The 14,860-nt window shown below is 41.6% G+C and overlaps 1 pseudogene; it reads left to right on the plus strand.

Moving 5' to 3' along the window:
* Positions 1 to 13,841: 13,841 nt before the first annotated feature.
* On the plus strand, positions 13,842 to 14,600 carry LOC144251152 (ribosome biogenesis protein NSA2 homolog pseudogene; annotated as a pseudogene).
* The last annotated feature ends 260 nt before the right edge of the window (positions 14,601 to 14,860 follow it).

A 14,860-nucleotide genomic window follows, 5' to 3' on the forward strand; every position in this document is an offset into this window, starting at 1 on the left:
GCAACCTTTCGGACCCAACACCACTTTCTTCAGATCTCTTACTGTGACAGCATCAATTGCCTAACAATTTTCATAGAGCCCAGTAAATCAAAAAAGATTTTTAAAGCAATTAACTTGATTGTACCCTCTAGTAATCCTTTCAAACGCTATTTACTCAACTTGGCATAATAAACATATAATTTACCTCACAGTTTCCAATCAGACCTTTAGCCCATTTATTAAGATTTCAGGGCAAGATGCAAAGTGGCAAGTATGGAATATTAAATGTGGAAAGTTGAACAACCCAACTCACTGAGCTCCTAAAAATCCTGGGTCTTACAGCAGAACACTGATGATCCAATTGGAATTGCATTATCTCCTTGAATTAACTCCAATGTGTGACTTAGAAAATTTTCAGAAACCTCTCAGCAATCAGAAGTGTCAGAGCAAGAGAGTTACAGCAAAATGGAGAGGATGAAATTGGTATTCATCACTCCAGAAAACAGACAATGGGAGAAAAATCTGCTTGTTCAGTCAACTCAACAACCCTGCGCTGACAGCTGAGCTTATTATTCTGATGCGGTGATTATAGAGTCCTCTTGGCTCACAGCTATGAAGTCTTGTAAAATACATTCCAGCCTGATAGCCAGGGGAGAGAATTCTTTCCCCCAAATCACAAGGCGTAGATCTGCGGGGCACATGAAGAGTTCTCTAATTCAACTTGTGTTATCCTCCACTCCCAGGAAACCCACAGCCTGTCCCTACAGGGTCCCCATCCTTGGCTCCTGTGCTACTTAATCTCAGGCAAGCAAATGGCTTGAGAGTTTTTTCCTATTTGAGAAAGAAAACTAACACAAAAATGGTAACTTCTCCCAAATCCCACTTAGTTACACTTGTGTAGCTTAAATTATTTTACAATGAATATCTTGCTCTCTGGGCCCATCATATCACAGCACTCAATCAATGCCTGCAAAGGTCAATTCATATAAATGAGTCTGTTGCTACCCCTGTAGGGTCAGGAACCCACATATGAATAATCAGCTGAGTAGCCACACACACAAATACAGCACACTGATAATGGCTTATGCTGTTCAGTCAGATTGCTGAATAAATATGGCTGCTCACTCTTAATACTTTTGTCAAATTATCTTATAATGGTGAGCTTGTAATTTAAATGATCAATTAATTTTATCCCATATGTAACAAACCAATTTTAATGGGCTAACATGAGTGTTCTTTTTTTAAAAAAAAACTATTTAAATAAAAGAAATCAATTTGATTAACTTATAATAAAGTTCTAGAATCATCTATCCCATGATACCTTACCAGAAAAGCCAGACCCTGTGTGTTAAAGTGTGGAAACATTTTTTTTGAAAATGTTTTTTTTTCAAAGATAAACACACACCACATGGACACATTGCACAGAAATGTTTATCCATCTACCCCAAACTATATTGTCTTGTCATTTCAGAGGACATTTATTCTATGAGGCAAGTACAACCCACAGACTCCAAAGTGGTCAGGACTCTTCATGACCTAAGCACCACTCTCTATATATTGGGAGGCATCCCTAAGACAGAGGAGGTAGTCAGTCCCCTTTATGCAGATCTTTGAATATAGTCTAGCTGCTCAGCTTGGATCTGCTGAGGTTTTCTTACCTAAAGCCAGAAGTTTAAATAAATGACCTCTCAATTTCCATTTCAGTCTTATTGTTCTGAGAAAAACCTAGGATTGGGTTTCAATGTAAATGTTTGGGCCCTAACCTAAATTTGATAGAGGCTGCCCTGAATGTTCCATAAATCACCCTCCCCTTTCCAGCTGCTCCCTATTGGTAACACAACATGGAGGTGAAGAGAGCACCTACAGAAACTGGAAATTAGAACCCTCCCTTGCACAAAATCCACCCCACTCCATATTGTCCTTCTGTGCTACAGTAAAATTGAGTGCCCTCCTGTGGCCTAAGGCACAGCGTCATCTGCAGCTACCCATGACTGATGCATGCAGACATTCCCCTTTCTACTTCTCATCCAATCCTGCTGGCTTACTCTCAGTTCCTAGAGCAAGTCAAGTTCTTCCAAGTCTCCAGCCTTTGATCTTGTGGACTCTCCATGTAAAAAGCCCTGCAATAGATCTTGGCATGGCTCAATTGCTCTGCCACATAGGGGTCAGCTCAAATATCACCTCCCAGGGGCTTTCCCTGCCAACCTCACAGAGTGGCCTTCCCCCTCCCTTCCAGTCCCTCTGCTAACACACAGATTATTTTTCTTCATAATGTTTATTACCATCTGAAATTATTTATTGATTTGTTGGGACTGGTTTCACTCCACTATTTGTCAAACTCCATAAAATCAGGAATTTTGTCTCATTCACTTTTGCATTCCAGCCCTTAGAAGAGTAGCAGGCATAAAACAAGTCTTAAAAACTAAAACTAAAATGAGTTCTATAAAAGAATGAACTGTCGGGGTTCAAGTCCTAACCTCCCTCCTGGGGCATTGTGGGAATTCAGGGAGACTGCATATGTCTGCCTACCACACAGCAAGTTCTGAAGGAAGCCCCACAAACGTGCACCACTCCTGGGCCATCCCTTGCCCTGATCTTGTTTTCGCTCCCTCCACGGAGCCAATGACTGTCTCCATTCTTGCCCCAGATCTGGAGCCTGTATTTAAGTTCCAGTGCTGTTGTCATAAAAGGTTTTTCTTTGTCATAAAAGAATTCAAATTGAGAGGCCATTTGTCATGCTCCAGTGGAACAACTATAATTACCTTGGCCTTAGAGACATGTTTCACAAACCACTATAGCTCACTGATAGGAGGCTTGGTCAAGTGACAGAGCACAAAATATTTTTTAATATGTTGAAACAAATCTTTAGCTGCTTCTAGCACCGTCCCCCAGACACACACTATTTGCTCTGACTTCATACAACACTCTTCAGTGATTTGCCTCACTCTTGAATAGCCTGACACTCTTTTTTTAAAAAAAAACAGAAATGGGTTTTCAAGGACATTTAGTTGACCGTCATCATTTGTCAAATGAGGAAAAGGAAACACAGAAAGATTGAGGGGCTTCTTCAAGGTCATGAGCAAGTTAAAGGCAGAGGTGGGAGCTTTGTCTTCCAGGCCGTGGACACATCAGTCATCCCTGCCAGGAAGCCCCCATCATTTACATATATTGAAATCACAAAAACAAAATTATCACATAACAGATTTATTACTTCGGTTCTTCTGAAGCCTGAAAGAAAAAAATAAATAGAGAAAAGAAAGAAAATCAGTGCTATGAAAAATTGCCATTAGGTCAAGGGTGGGACACGATTTGATCTGTCTGTCCTTCCATGTAATAAAGTCCAGGAGACACGAGCTGCTGTGAGCACCCAGGACATAAATGAGGTGGGTTTTGAAAATATATGATTTTGCTAAACATTTTGGAGAGATGGGCAAAAAACAAAAGTAGAGGAAGTAGAAAAAGAAGGCCCAAATCCCAAAATAAATAAATAAAGATCTATCATTGAACTTAGAAGACAGTAATACATTTTCAGAAAAGCCTAAGGATCTTAAGGACAAGAGAGGTTTAGAATATACATATTGCTTAAAAACATTGATTAATGTGGATCTAACCTTTAAAAAATATATGTTGGCCTTTGACTCAGACATTTTATTCATGGGAATCTAGCCTTGGGTAGTAACTGAACACATACACACAGATAAATAATGAACTAGCTGCTCTATGTATAGTAGTAAACCTAAATGTGCAGCAAGTCGAGATCAAATAGTTATTGCAGATATTGCCATGGAAATGATGGTTTGGACCATAGTTCTGTGGTCAAGAGTGAGACTGCCAAGGTTCAAAACCCAGCCCTGCCACTTACTAGCTTTGTGACCACAGGCAAGTTATCTAATCTTTCTTGTCTCAGTTTTTTAATCTAAAAAATGAGAGTAATAATACCATCCAACATACAGCATTGTGAGGACTGGATGGGTTGATAGGCATAAAATGCTTAGTCTGTAAAGAGAAAGTAACAAATACCCTTCATAATAGTCATGTGCAGGAGAAAGTTAAAAGAGAAGACACTTACAGGGAGGGAGGGAGGGAGGAAGAGAGAGAGAGAGAATTCATTGCATACAAAGAGTACAATGAAAAAGTAACTGAAGGATGTACATAAGATAAATTGTGAGATAAAAATAAAATGCTCAGCCTGGTGCCTGAAATCCAATAAACTCAATGCTTGCTATTATTATAGTCACTCTTTAATCACAGAAAAATATTTATGCCACATTTTCAAGAGCTAAACGAATCAGGTTACAAATCAGCTTACTAAACATGATCCCATTTTTAAGAAAATGGAAATATTTACAAACATAGAAATTGCTCAGAAGGCTATAAGCTCAATTATTAAAAGTTTTTATATCCCCAAGTGAAAATATGGCTGAATTTTATTTTTTTTCTATTGCTTTATGCCTCTTATAATTTTCTGAACATACTGCTCATATAAAAATAAAAAAAATAAGAAATAAATTTGCAAAAGTGCTAGGTGTTAGCTTTTTTAAAAAACTCATCCTCTAAATAAATCACACCTTGAAAATAAAGTAGGTGTAAAGAGACCCCAAAAATCTTATACTAACATACACAGCATGTGTGTATTAGTGTAAGAAGTCTGAAGGATGAAGACTAAAGGAAAGAGACAAATGCTTCTATACCAAAAGTCCATGCTCAACACCCTTGGCTCTCTACAAATTACTGAGAAATAAGCACTAAGGAGCAATCCTAAGGAGAATAGGAAACTTGGGAGAAAAAAATAGAGAGAGATGCTTAGAAAATGATCCAAAGTTTACAAAAACAGGTAATAGACTACTCAGATGAAATAATCGCTAAAGAATATGAATATGTTAAATAAAAATAAAGCAGGTTAAAGGGACCCAAGGTGCAAGTTAAAAGTTGAAACCCACCTTGAGAAAACTTTCTGTGCTAAACTAACTAATCCTTGGAAAGCTGGTGTTGCTGTTCTGGTCTTGGGGGGACCGCAAGGCATTTGGGGATTCATCCATAGAAAGCTCTGTGTGTGTGAGGCAGCCTGAGGGGACAAGGGGGCAATGAAGAGCATAAGCCATGAAAAAGCATCTTACATGATCAAGAGCATGGCCAAAAGAGATAACACCACTCTGGTTTTAACTAACCATGAGTAATACACACTTATCATTGAATACAGGAAAATTTCAATAATTTAAAAATATGTTGGAGGAAGTTTCCTGCCTCTGAAAAAAATACCATTAAGAGAGTTAAGTGAATTCTTGCAGATTCTGCTCTGTGATGTAGCTAGAATAAAAATTTACAAAAATGGTCTCATACCCATATATGGTTCTGCAATTTGCTTTGTGAATTTGATGGTTCAACATATATATCAACAGCAGGAAGTGGGGAGAGGGGCTACCAGGGATTGAACTCAGAGACACTCAGCCACTGAGCCATATCCCCATCCTTATTTTGTATTTTATTAGAGACAGGGTCTCACTAAATTGCTTAGCACCTCGCTTTTTCTGAAGCTGGCTTTTGAACTCGTGGTCCTCCTGACTCAGCCTCCTGAGCCACAGGGATACAGGTATGTGCTGCCACTGCACCCGGTTTAATTTAATGATATTTGTTAGGCATCTGTCTACGTCAACACACACAGATCTATGTTTGTATTTGCTCATTTGTTTAACTGCAGCTTGGTTTTCCATGAGTATGAGTTTACAAAAACTTAATCTATTTATTTATGTAATAACTTCCAGCTGATAGACATTTAGACTCTTCAACTTTTTGCTACTTTAAGCAATGCTAAAATGTTGTTATGTGTAGTCTAGTTTCAAGGAAGTTGAATTCAAATAAGCGAAATGACTGTGTATTTAAAAGCTTTTGTTAAATTTTTTTAAAAAATTGTGTCAGTGTGTGTAAGAATACCTGGGTCCCCACAGACTCGCCAACACTGCCTGCTATTGATGTACATCTTAACTTGTGAAGCCTCTAAGACTAGGTGAGAAGGTTTAGAGATGAGATTAAGTGTGCATTTGCAGGGTCGCAAATGGAGGCTGTACACACTCCTGGGAATGAACTTATAGAAACATATGACCTGGAATTGAGGGAAGAATACAGGAATCGCATGTTTGGGGGCTGTAGCTGGAAGGCAATCCTCTTCCAGGCAATTTGAACTCCAGAAATATATTGATTTAATGGAATCCCCTGAGGAGCAAGTGTAAAGGAATTTGGGGACTGATTAATGAAGAAAAATCAAAGAACTCATGTGCTTCACTTGGGTAGGTGACAACTGGAGTGGAAATATCTGTAAACATCAAGGACTGCCAGCTGCCTTCACCTGGCTCAGTGGAGGATGACTAGGGTAGTGGAAAAACATACGCAGGGGCTTTAGGAAACCAGAGGAGCAGAGGAGGGTGCATGGCTACGGAGAAAGATCTTCCAACTTGGAGATGACATATTCCTTAGAATATTTCTGCTAAAGCTGCACATAATGTGTTGGGGGTGGGGGGATCCTTTGGGAAATAGATGATGGAAGGACTAGGTCTGTCTTTTGTCATCTACTTTCCCAGAAAAGCCAAGTCCCTGCTTTTGATTTACTGATACACACATTTGCAAATGGGTTTCAGTGGGCTTGTTCCAAGGAAGTTGGGTGAAAACAGGTTTTTCAATCAGGCATGGCACAGCCTCACAATGAGATGAGAGCTCAGAATTTGTTGGGTCATTAGCGTAATGGGCCCAGAATGGGTTAGGATCCAAATGAAAGCAAATAACAACAGCAGGAGTGGGGTGTTGTGTCTGTGCACATGCTGCAATATGTCTGCAGCACACATTGTCCCCAACCATCAGAAGCCTTCAAAGTATGCAGCCCATGGCTATGGTCTTACCAGGTCACTGCAGTCACTTGGTGCCTGACCCAAGTTGCAAGATTATCTAGAGATTATCCTCACCACTGCAGAACACTGAGATATGAGGCAGTTGGAGAGCTTCCTTGTTCTTGCTTATCCCCTGTATCAGTTTCCCACGTTCCCCTGGGGAATTAGACATCTGTGTATCATTCTCATTGGAAATGTTTCTTGGGTAAGGGATAAAGGCCTGAGGTGCACGTGACTCTGGATCCAGTATCAGAGATGTTTGTAATTGAGTCCAACTTGCAGAGAATAATTAATGAGACAAATTTCAGAAACTTGGTGGAATTTGCTAGCCCCTCAGCCTGAGTTCAAGGGACAAGGCTATGCAGATATTATCTGAAGATGATGAAGCCACCAAGAGCCTTGGGCTGGAGTTTGTGGTCACTAGAGGGCACTGGGGCCACACAGACCTTCTATCCTGGGTCAGTATTCTGTACACTGAGGCTTGGTGAGATGCTCCCATTCAAGATATATTTACTGAATAAACATGGATCCAGGCCTTAGGTGTTGCCATGATAAACAGGCAGGCAGTGTAGGTGTGGAGGGCTTAGGAAGCCCTGCTCGATCTGGCACCTGGCTATCTTTCCCTGGTCACCCCATTTATCTGCCTCAACCACTTTGGCCTTCCTTTGATCCTTTGCATCAAGATCATTTCAGACTTAGAGGTCTTGTGAAGTCTCTTCCCTCTGGCTGACACATGGGTAGATCATTTATCAACCAAATGTCAGCTTACATGTCCTGGCTCTTCAGATAGACCTCCCCAGAGACCAGTTTCCTCTTTCTCAGAGACTCTTCAATTTTTTGAAGAGCCCTGTCACTCTCTGTGTTCATCCATTTCTTTGTTCATGTTACCTCCCCATACTGGACAGACCACACTGTGAAACCAAGCATCTCATTTTTCTTTCTCTTGAGCTTATTACCCTTGGTGAGTTTAGAACAAGGTGTCCTTCTTAGATGGATGATTTTGCAATTGCACAATACCTGTCTGTGAAGAAGAGGCTCCCTCTGGAGACACAACCCCAAGCCACAGCACATGGCCCTGTGAGGGAAGAACAGGGCTGAATGTAGTCCTCACTTGTCCCCTTCAGCTGGGCACAAATGAAAAACCAGGAATTGCCCTGACTGCTGTATTCTATGGCATAGTAGATGCACAATAAAGCATTGGATACATGATAGAAACTCAAAACATGCATTCTATTGAGGGATACCAAAAGGAGGGAGCTGCCACAGAAGAAGAGAATGGGTAAAAAGTGTGGATGGTGGGACTTTTTGGCCTTTGGCCTGGGGCAGCTGGGCTCTTCTCCATGTCTTGGCCAGTTACTTATGACCTTGAGTAGCCTTGTCCAGGACTCCTTCCAAAGCAGTCCCACAAGAGCAGGATCTAACATCAAAACCTAAGGTTTCCAAAGATAAAGAGGAGAATGAGAGACTTCAGGTACCATAGAATTTTGAGCCCAGTCAAAAAAGTACCCTGTCACCCAGACACTGAATGCAGCAGCCAATGGTAAGGAGGGCCTCTGTGGATAAACTGGCTAAAGGCACATGATGCAGAAATCAAGATGAGCCTGAAGAATGTAACTCTGAGAGCTGAAGGAGTTCAGCCTGCTGGCTACAGCTGATGGTGGAGGATTGTAGGGGTGGGTTAGACATTCCGGAGCAGCTAAGGATAAATTAGACAAGTACATTGGGGTCAGATAATTAAAGGCTTAAAACTATGTTAAGAGCTTACCTTTGCTCCAGAGTCAAGGGAAAAGGTAAGCAAGGAGAATACAGAATCTAGTTGAAATGTGATAAAGTCACTCCTATTGCAGTGTGAAACTGGATTGGAGGAAGAGACAGTGAAACCAATTGACTGCTCAGTAACCTAGGTGGGTGACACCATGATCTGAGCTCTGATAGGGTCAGTGGAGAGGGAGAAAATGGTATTTGAAAGATACCAAGAAGAGAGAATCCACATTAAGAAGCAGGTGGGGAATGATTTGGGGCATAGGCAGAGGAAGATGAGTGTTTTCTGGCTTCAGAGGGTGAAATGAGCAGAGAGGAGAAACAGGTTGGGCAGATGGCAATGGCTATGGCTTTCCATTCTTGAAAAGAGATGACTCTGGGACAGCCAATTGGGCATATCTAAGAGGCCTGCAGTCCAGAAGAGACACCTGGGCTGGGGTTCTAGGAAGGGAAACCCACATACAGATAGCAGCTGCAGATACCAAAATACAGGTTCTAACAGAGGGTGGATACTCAGAGTGGCACAGGAAGGCCTTTGGCAGAATCCTGCAGGAGCATCAAAATTTGAGGCACGTGGAGAGCAGGGAAATGAGCAGAGACCAGCAAGATAAGAGAGAAACCACGGGATGGGAAAACACGGGGGCAAAGTATGAGTCATAAGGAGGAAGTGGTCAACAACTCAGAATCCGTTCCAGGGAGATAAGCAGGACAGGACCTGTCACTGTGCAACCAGGGGGTTTGGTGATCTTGCAGTATTAGTGTGGATAGAAACCATAGTCAAGTGAGATGAAGGGTGAATGGAAATAGAGAAGATGGAACTTGTGAGTGGGAGGTCTGGCAGTTACATGGAGACAAATGATAGCAATAAAGGGGAACAAAGGGGTGAGGGGGATGAAAGACAGAGGAGCTCCAATTTGGGTATCATCTTTACTGCCTTTGCACTAGACACTGGTGCAGATATGAATGTGAGATCAGAGTGGAACCACGAGGAATCAGGAGATGAATAAGACATAAACTCATTCGTTCATTCCACAAGCACGAGCTGGCTGCCTGCTGAGTGTCAGGTCCCTGGCCACACACATGCCATTATAACATAAGGTCAAAGTGGCACGTGGCAGAGCACAAGTAGCCTGAAGTACGGTTGCAATAGAAAGGAAAGAGATTATTTTACGTAGTTACATCTTGATAATTATGCTTCCTGAGGAGGTTAGCTCCAAGAGAAGGGGAAATTTGGTTGTACCTCCAGCCATCTTCTCCTCTGCCATATAGAAGAGCCACTCTCGAGGCAGGTATGGTGGGGCACACTTGTCATCCCAGCAATTCAGGAGTCTGAGACAGGAGGATCCCAAGTTCAAAGCCAGAATCAGCAACTTAGCAAGGCCCCCAGCAACTTTGTGAGATTCTATTTCTAAATAAAAATATTAAAAAGGGCTGGGGATGCGTCTCAGTAGTTAAGCACACCTGGGTAAAATTTCTGGTTAAAAAGAGAGAGAGAGAGAGAGAGAGAGAGAGAGAGAGAGAGAGAGAGAGAGAGAGAGAGAGAGAGAGAGAGAGAGAGAGAGAGAGAGAAGAACCAGCTTTTCCTCCTATTATAATAATATCCTCTGAATAGCTTGAGTTCACTGTGGGCATTGGTGTCTCTTCAGATATAGAATAGCTGTGGCAATCATAGACTAAATTCTCATGAAAGCAACCCACATACCATGTCCCCATCAATGTTGCTACTGACCAGCTAAAAAAAATTTTTGCCCATTATTATACTGAGAGTCAGAGAATCCTGGAATACAGAGATAGAAGAAAAGGTGAGGTCCTCCACCAAAAGCAGTAAAGAATTTTTAAGTGCCTGGAATATTCCAGATCCTGGGGTAGTCCCTTTAGACATATTATATTGTATGGTTATCATTTTCCTGAAGAGTCTTTCTACTCATTCACCCATCTATCCACCCATCCAACCATCCACCTACCCATCATCCACTCACACACCCATCCACCCATCATCCTTCCAGCAAATACATCTATGCTGGGCACAGCATTCCAAATTCAGAGTCGTGACTAAGGCAGAACAGTCCCCCTTTCAAGCTGCCTTAGTCCAGCAACAAAGTCAAACTAACATTAAGCAAGTAACTAGTTTGAAAAGTGTTATACAGAAAGTTCAAGGTGCTAAGGAGGCACCTAAGAAGTCCTGAGGCTAACAAATGTTTTTCTCTCCTAGAGAGGAGGAAAATGAAACTCAAAGACATTAAGTTATCTTTCCCAAGGTCACATGCCCAGTGAATAAGTGAAATTCAAATCCAGATCTGTTTTGCTTCAGAGCCTAATGATTTTTCTCCTCAAAGCCTCAGCCCCATAGAGGAATCAGTGACACAGAAGCCAAAGTGAAAATTTCAGGTCTTTCTTATTTCTGGTTTGCTTCAATGATAAAACATGGTTTAAGCGTTGTAAAAAATAGTACTAGAGAAATCAGAATAATGGTGACATTATTCAATTTTCTGCCATCTTTTAGAAAAGTAAACTCTGACAACTAAAATTCCCTTTTCCTCCCATTCTTGCTTCTTCCCTCCCCCTTTCTCTCCCTACTTTCCTGCCTCCTGTCCTTCCCTGCATCCCTCCCTGCTGATCTGAAAGGGCCCTCTATGTAGGACCAGTATTGCATGTGACTCTTCCCCAGAACTCATTATCAATACATACTCCGCCCATGCCTAGGCCTGCTTGTCAACTTGCTACTGGTCTGGCAATGAATGAATGTTGGGATTTCGCACAGCCATTCCTTACAACTGGCACTGGACATGATGACTGGTGTGGTTGCTATAACTGCAGCAGTTCATATCAAGAATGGGCATGTGGGCAGCTGCTCACTTACGGTGGTCAACGCTCTCCAGCTCATTGCTCCTCTGACAGGCTGAAAGCAGCCAGTGGTGGTGGAGTTTGCCCCTCTGAGGGTCACAGGCTCTGTGTCCAAACATGAAGGAAAGAATTCTACTGAGGGCCCAGGCAAGATCAGATCACTGACTCTGGTCAACACACCAAGAAAAGTTTGAGAGGCAGCGATGGGTTTCTTGTCCCTGCTCTACTCTCAGTGTCCTGGATGACTGCTGACTCCTCCCTCAACCTCAAGCCAGACTGTCCTCAGTTTCCTCATCTTCATGTGGGGAGAATTAGTCCAGATGAGCACATGCTTTTTCTCAAAAATAGTGTTAGAAAGTATTGCTGCTCAGAGAGAGAACTTGGGGACTCTCTCTGCCTGGCCTATTCTGTGTCACTGGAAAGGTGGAAATGATTTGTCTTGGCTTTGGCCAGCCCTTGGGGCTCTGTCCTGCTGGTAAAGGGTTGCTTTCTGGTGGTCTATCCCTGCAGCACCTGGGCACAGGTAAGCCTGCTTAATTCTGGGGCTCAGTGGTTAGCAAGCCGACAGGGCTAATAGTCTTCCCATCTGCCTTTCATAATAACAGTACCATCTTACTATATACCTGACTACTATGTTTGATTTCTGACTGCTCAGAATAGGTCTGCTATATGTCCAGACCCCTACACAGTCCACCTCTAGGTTTATACTCAAAGGACTTAAAATAAGCATACTACAGCGATGCAGCCACATCAATGTTTGTTTACAGCAGTTCAATTCACAATACCTAAACTATGGAACCAACCTAGATGCCCTTCAACAGATGAATGGATAAAGAAAATGAGGTACACACACACACACACATGGGAGCATTATTCAGTCTTAAAGAAGAATGACATTATGGCATTTTTAGGTAAATGGGTGGAGTTGAAGAATATCATGTTAAGTGAAGCAATTGTAAACAATTGTTTTAAAAGTTTCCTTCCTTCCTTCCATTTCAAATGATATAAAAGCATCAATAGTGAAAACCAAGTCCCCCATGTCTCTTGACACTCAGCCACCCACATCTCCACAGACAGGCACAGTCTCAGCCACTGGCCATTTCTTCTAAAGTGTCACTGTGTATTGCAAACTCTGGGCTAGCCCTCGCTGTTAAAATTAAGAATCTTGGAGAACTTTCCATGCAACCACCTCATTCTTTTCAGTGCCTTCATCATATTCCATGGTGGACATTTAAAAGGCCACCATGAAATACTGTCTGTGGATATCTGGGTGGCTCTGAGTGTCAGGTGAGGTGGGAGACTTGGTGTGCACTATAGATGCTTTCATATCTTTTGAAATGGAAGGGAGGAAGCTTTTAAAAAGGTTGTTTACAATTCCTTTAAACTCTTGCAATTGTGAGTCTATCTGGGTTAGATTTCTGAGCTTCCTTTTCAAAAAAGTGATTCTGTTAAGTGACCTGTACAGGGAGACAAAATGATCAATGGTGAAGGTGATTTCAGGTCTAGTGTTTCTGTTCCAGAATATAGTTGAGGATTCAAAACAAAGTAATCAAGTAACCCAATAGTAGGAAAGACTTTACATAAAATAACATTTAAGTGGCTCCTTTCTGAAAGATCATTTCAGGCGGATACCATATAGATCTAGATATTTTAACTTTCATGGTCAGTCTTTTGTTACATTGTATCATTGGATGCAGTGTCTTATTTAATATTAGTAACAAACTTGTAGAACAGGTAATGTTGGTCCCACTGTACAGGTGAGTAAATAAAGAGTGAGGTCTCAGAGTTAATAGTAGTAGAGCTGAGTCATCAAATCTACCCATGCCCAGCTTTGAAAAACCATCATTTTTCTGTTCTAAAATCTTGTCTCTCATACTGGTCCCTGCTATATCCTTGGACACTATCACACTGAATTCCAAATCAACACTGTGTGGGGGTTGTATTATCCCATTTCCCAGATATGGAACCTGAGGACCAAAGAGCACAATGTCTTCCCAAAGCTGGTCAACTCATTTTTATCCCATCAGAATAAATCATGGCCACGGGCTGGGGTTGTGGCTCAGCAGTAGAGAGCTTGCCTGGCTCCTGCAAGGCCCTAGGTTCAATCCTCAGCACCACATAAAAATAAATAAATAAAAATAAATAAAGACATTGTGTACAACTAAAAGAAATAAATATTTTTTTAAAAAAGAATAAATCATGGCCAGCTGGTTTAAAGAGAGGCTCAGAAAGGATGCACATGAGAGCTCCTCACCCTGCAGTTTCAAAGCTCTTTGCTCTTCTGCGCTGCAAGGAGCCAGCTCCTGGGTCTTTGGTACCTGGAAATCGAGAGCTGCTTCTGGCCCTGGAGGCTGTGCCCACAGCTCTGTGGCTGTCACCATGCCACAAAATGAATATACTGAATTACACCATGAATATGGATATCATTTGGATTACCATGAGAAAAAGAGGAAGAAGGAAAGTGGAGAACATTTCAAAGAAGGCAAAAAAAGAAAAAAATAAGATTGGTCTGAAGGCCAAACTCTACCACACACAGCACCATGTGGAGAAAATACAAATGAAAAAGATGCAAGAAAAGAGAAATACCAAATAAAAGAATGGCTGAAAAGACTCCCCAGGGAGCAGTACCAGCCTACTTCCTGGACAGAGAGGGACAGACCCAAGCAAAAGTACTTTCCAACATGATTAAACAAAAAAGAAAAGAGAAGGGGGCAAGGAGGGAAAGCCCCCCTTCCCAAAGTTGGTGCCCAGGAAGAAACAGAAGTCTTAAAAGTGACTCAAACAGGAAAGAGAATAAAGAAGGCCTGGAAGAGGAGGGTTACTCAAGTCTGCTCTGTTGGAGATGGCTTTACAAGAAAACACCTAAACATGACAGATTCATCAGACCAATGGGCTTACATCTCAACAAGGCCCATGGAACACATCCTGAACTGAAAGCCACCTTTTGCCTACCCAATACTTGGGGTGAAAAAGAATCCTTCATCCCTACAATATACAATTTTGGGTATAGTCATTGAGGTGAATGTGAGGGAGTTGGGCCTTGTAAGACAAGGAGGCAAAGTTATTTACGGAAAATAGACCCAGGTTACCAATAATCCTGAAAAAAATATATGCATAAATGCAGTCTTACTGGTTTGAAAGACTTTTACACTCCTTATAATTATTAAAGACTACAAATCCATCAGAAAAGCCACCATAACTGTGATATTTATGAATACTACCAAACAGCCTTACATATTAAGTCATTAAGAGAACTATTTATTAAACTGTAAAAATAAATAAATAAATACATAGACACATAGATAGATAAATAAATATAAAAGAAGAAGAAGTTATGACCAGTCCTTGGTCACCCAGTGGTCATCTTGAGAAGGCTGGCCTATCACATTTTATTGTGA

Source organism: Urocitellus parryii, chromosome Y (assembly GCF_045843805.1).
Source record: "Urocitellus parryii isolate mUroPar1 chromosome Y, mUroPar1.hap1, whole genome shotgun sequence".
Classification (NCBI taxonomy): domain Eukaryota; kingdom Metazoa; phylum Chordata; class Mammalia; order Rodentia; family Sciuridae; genus Urocitellus; species Urocitellus parryii.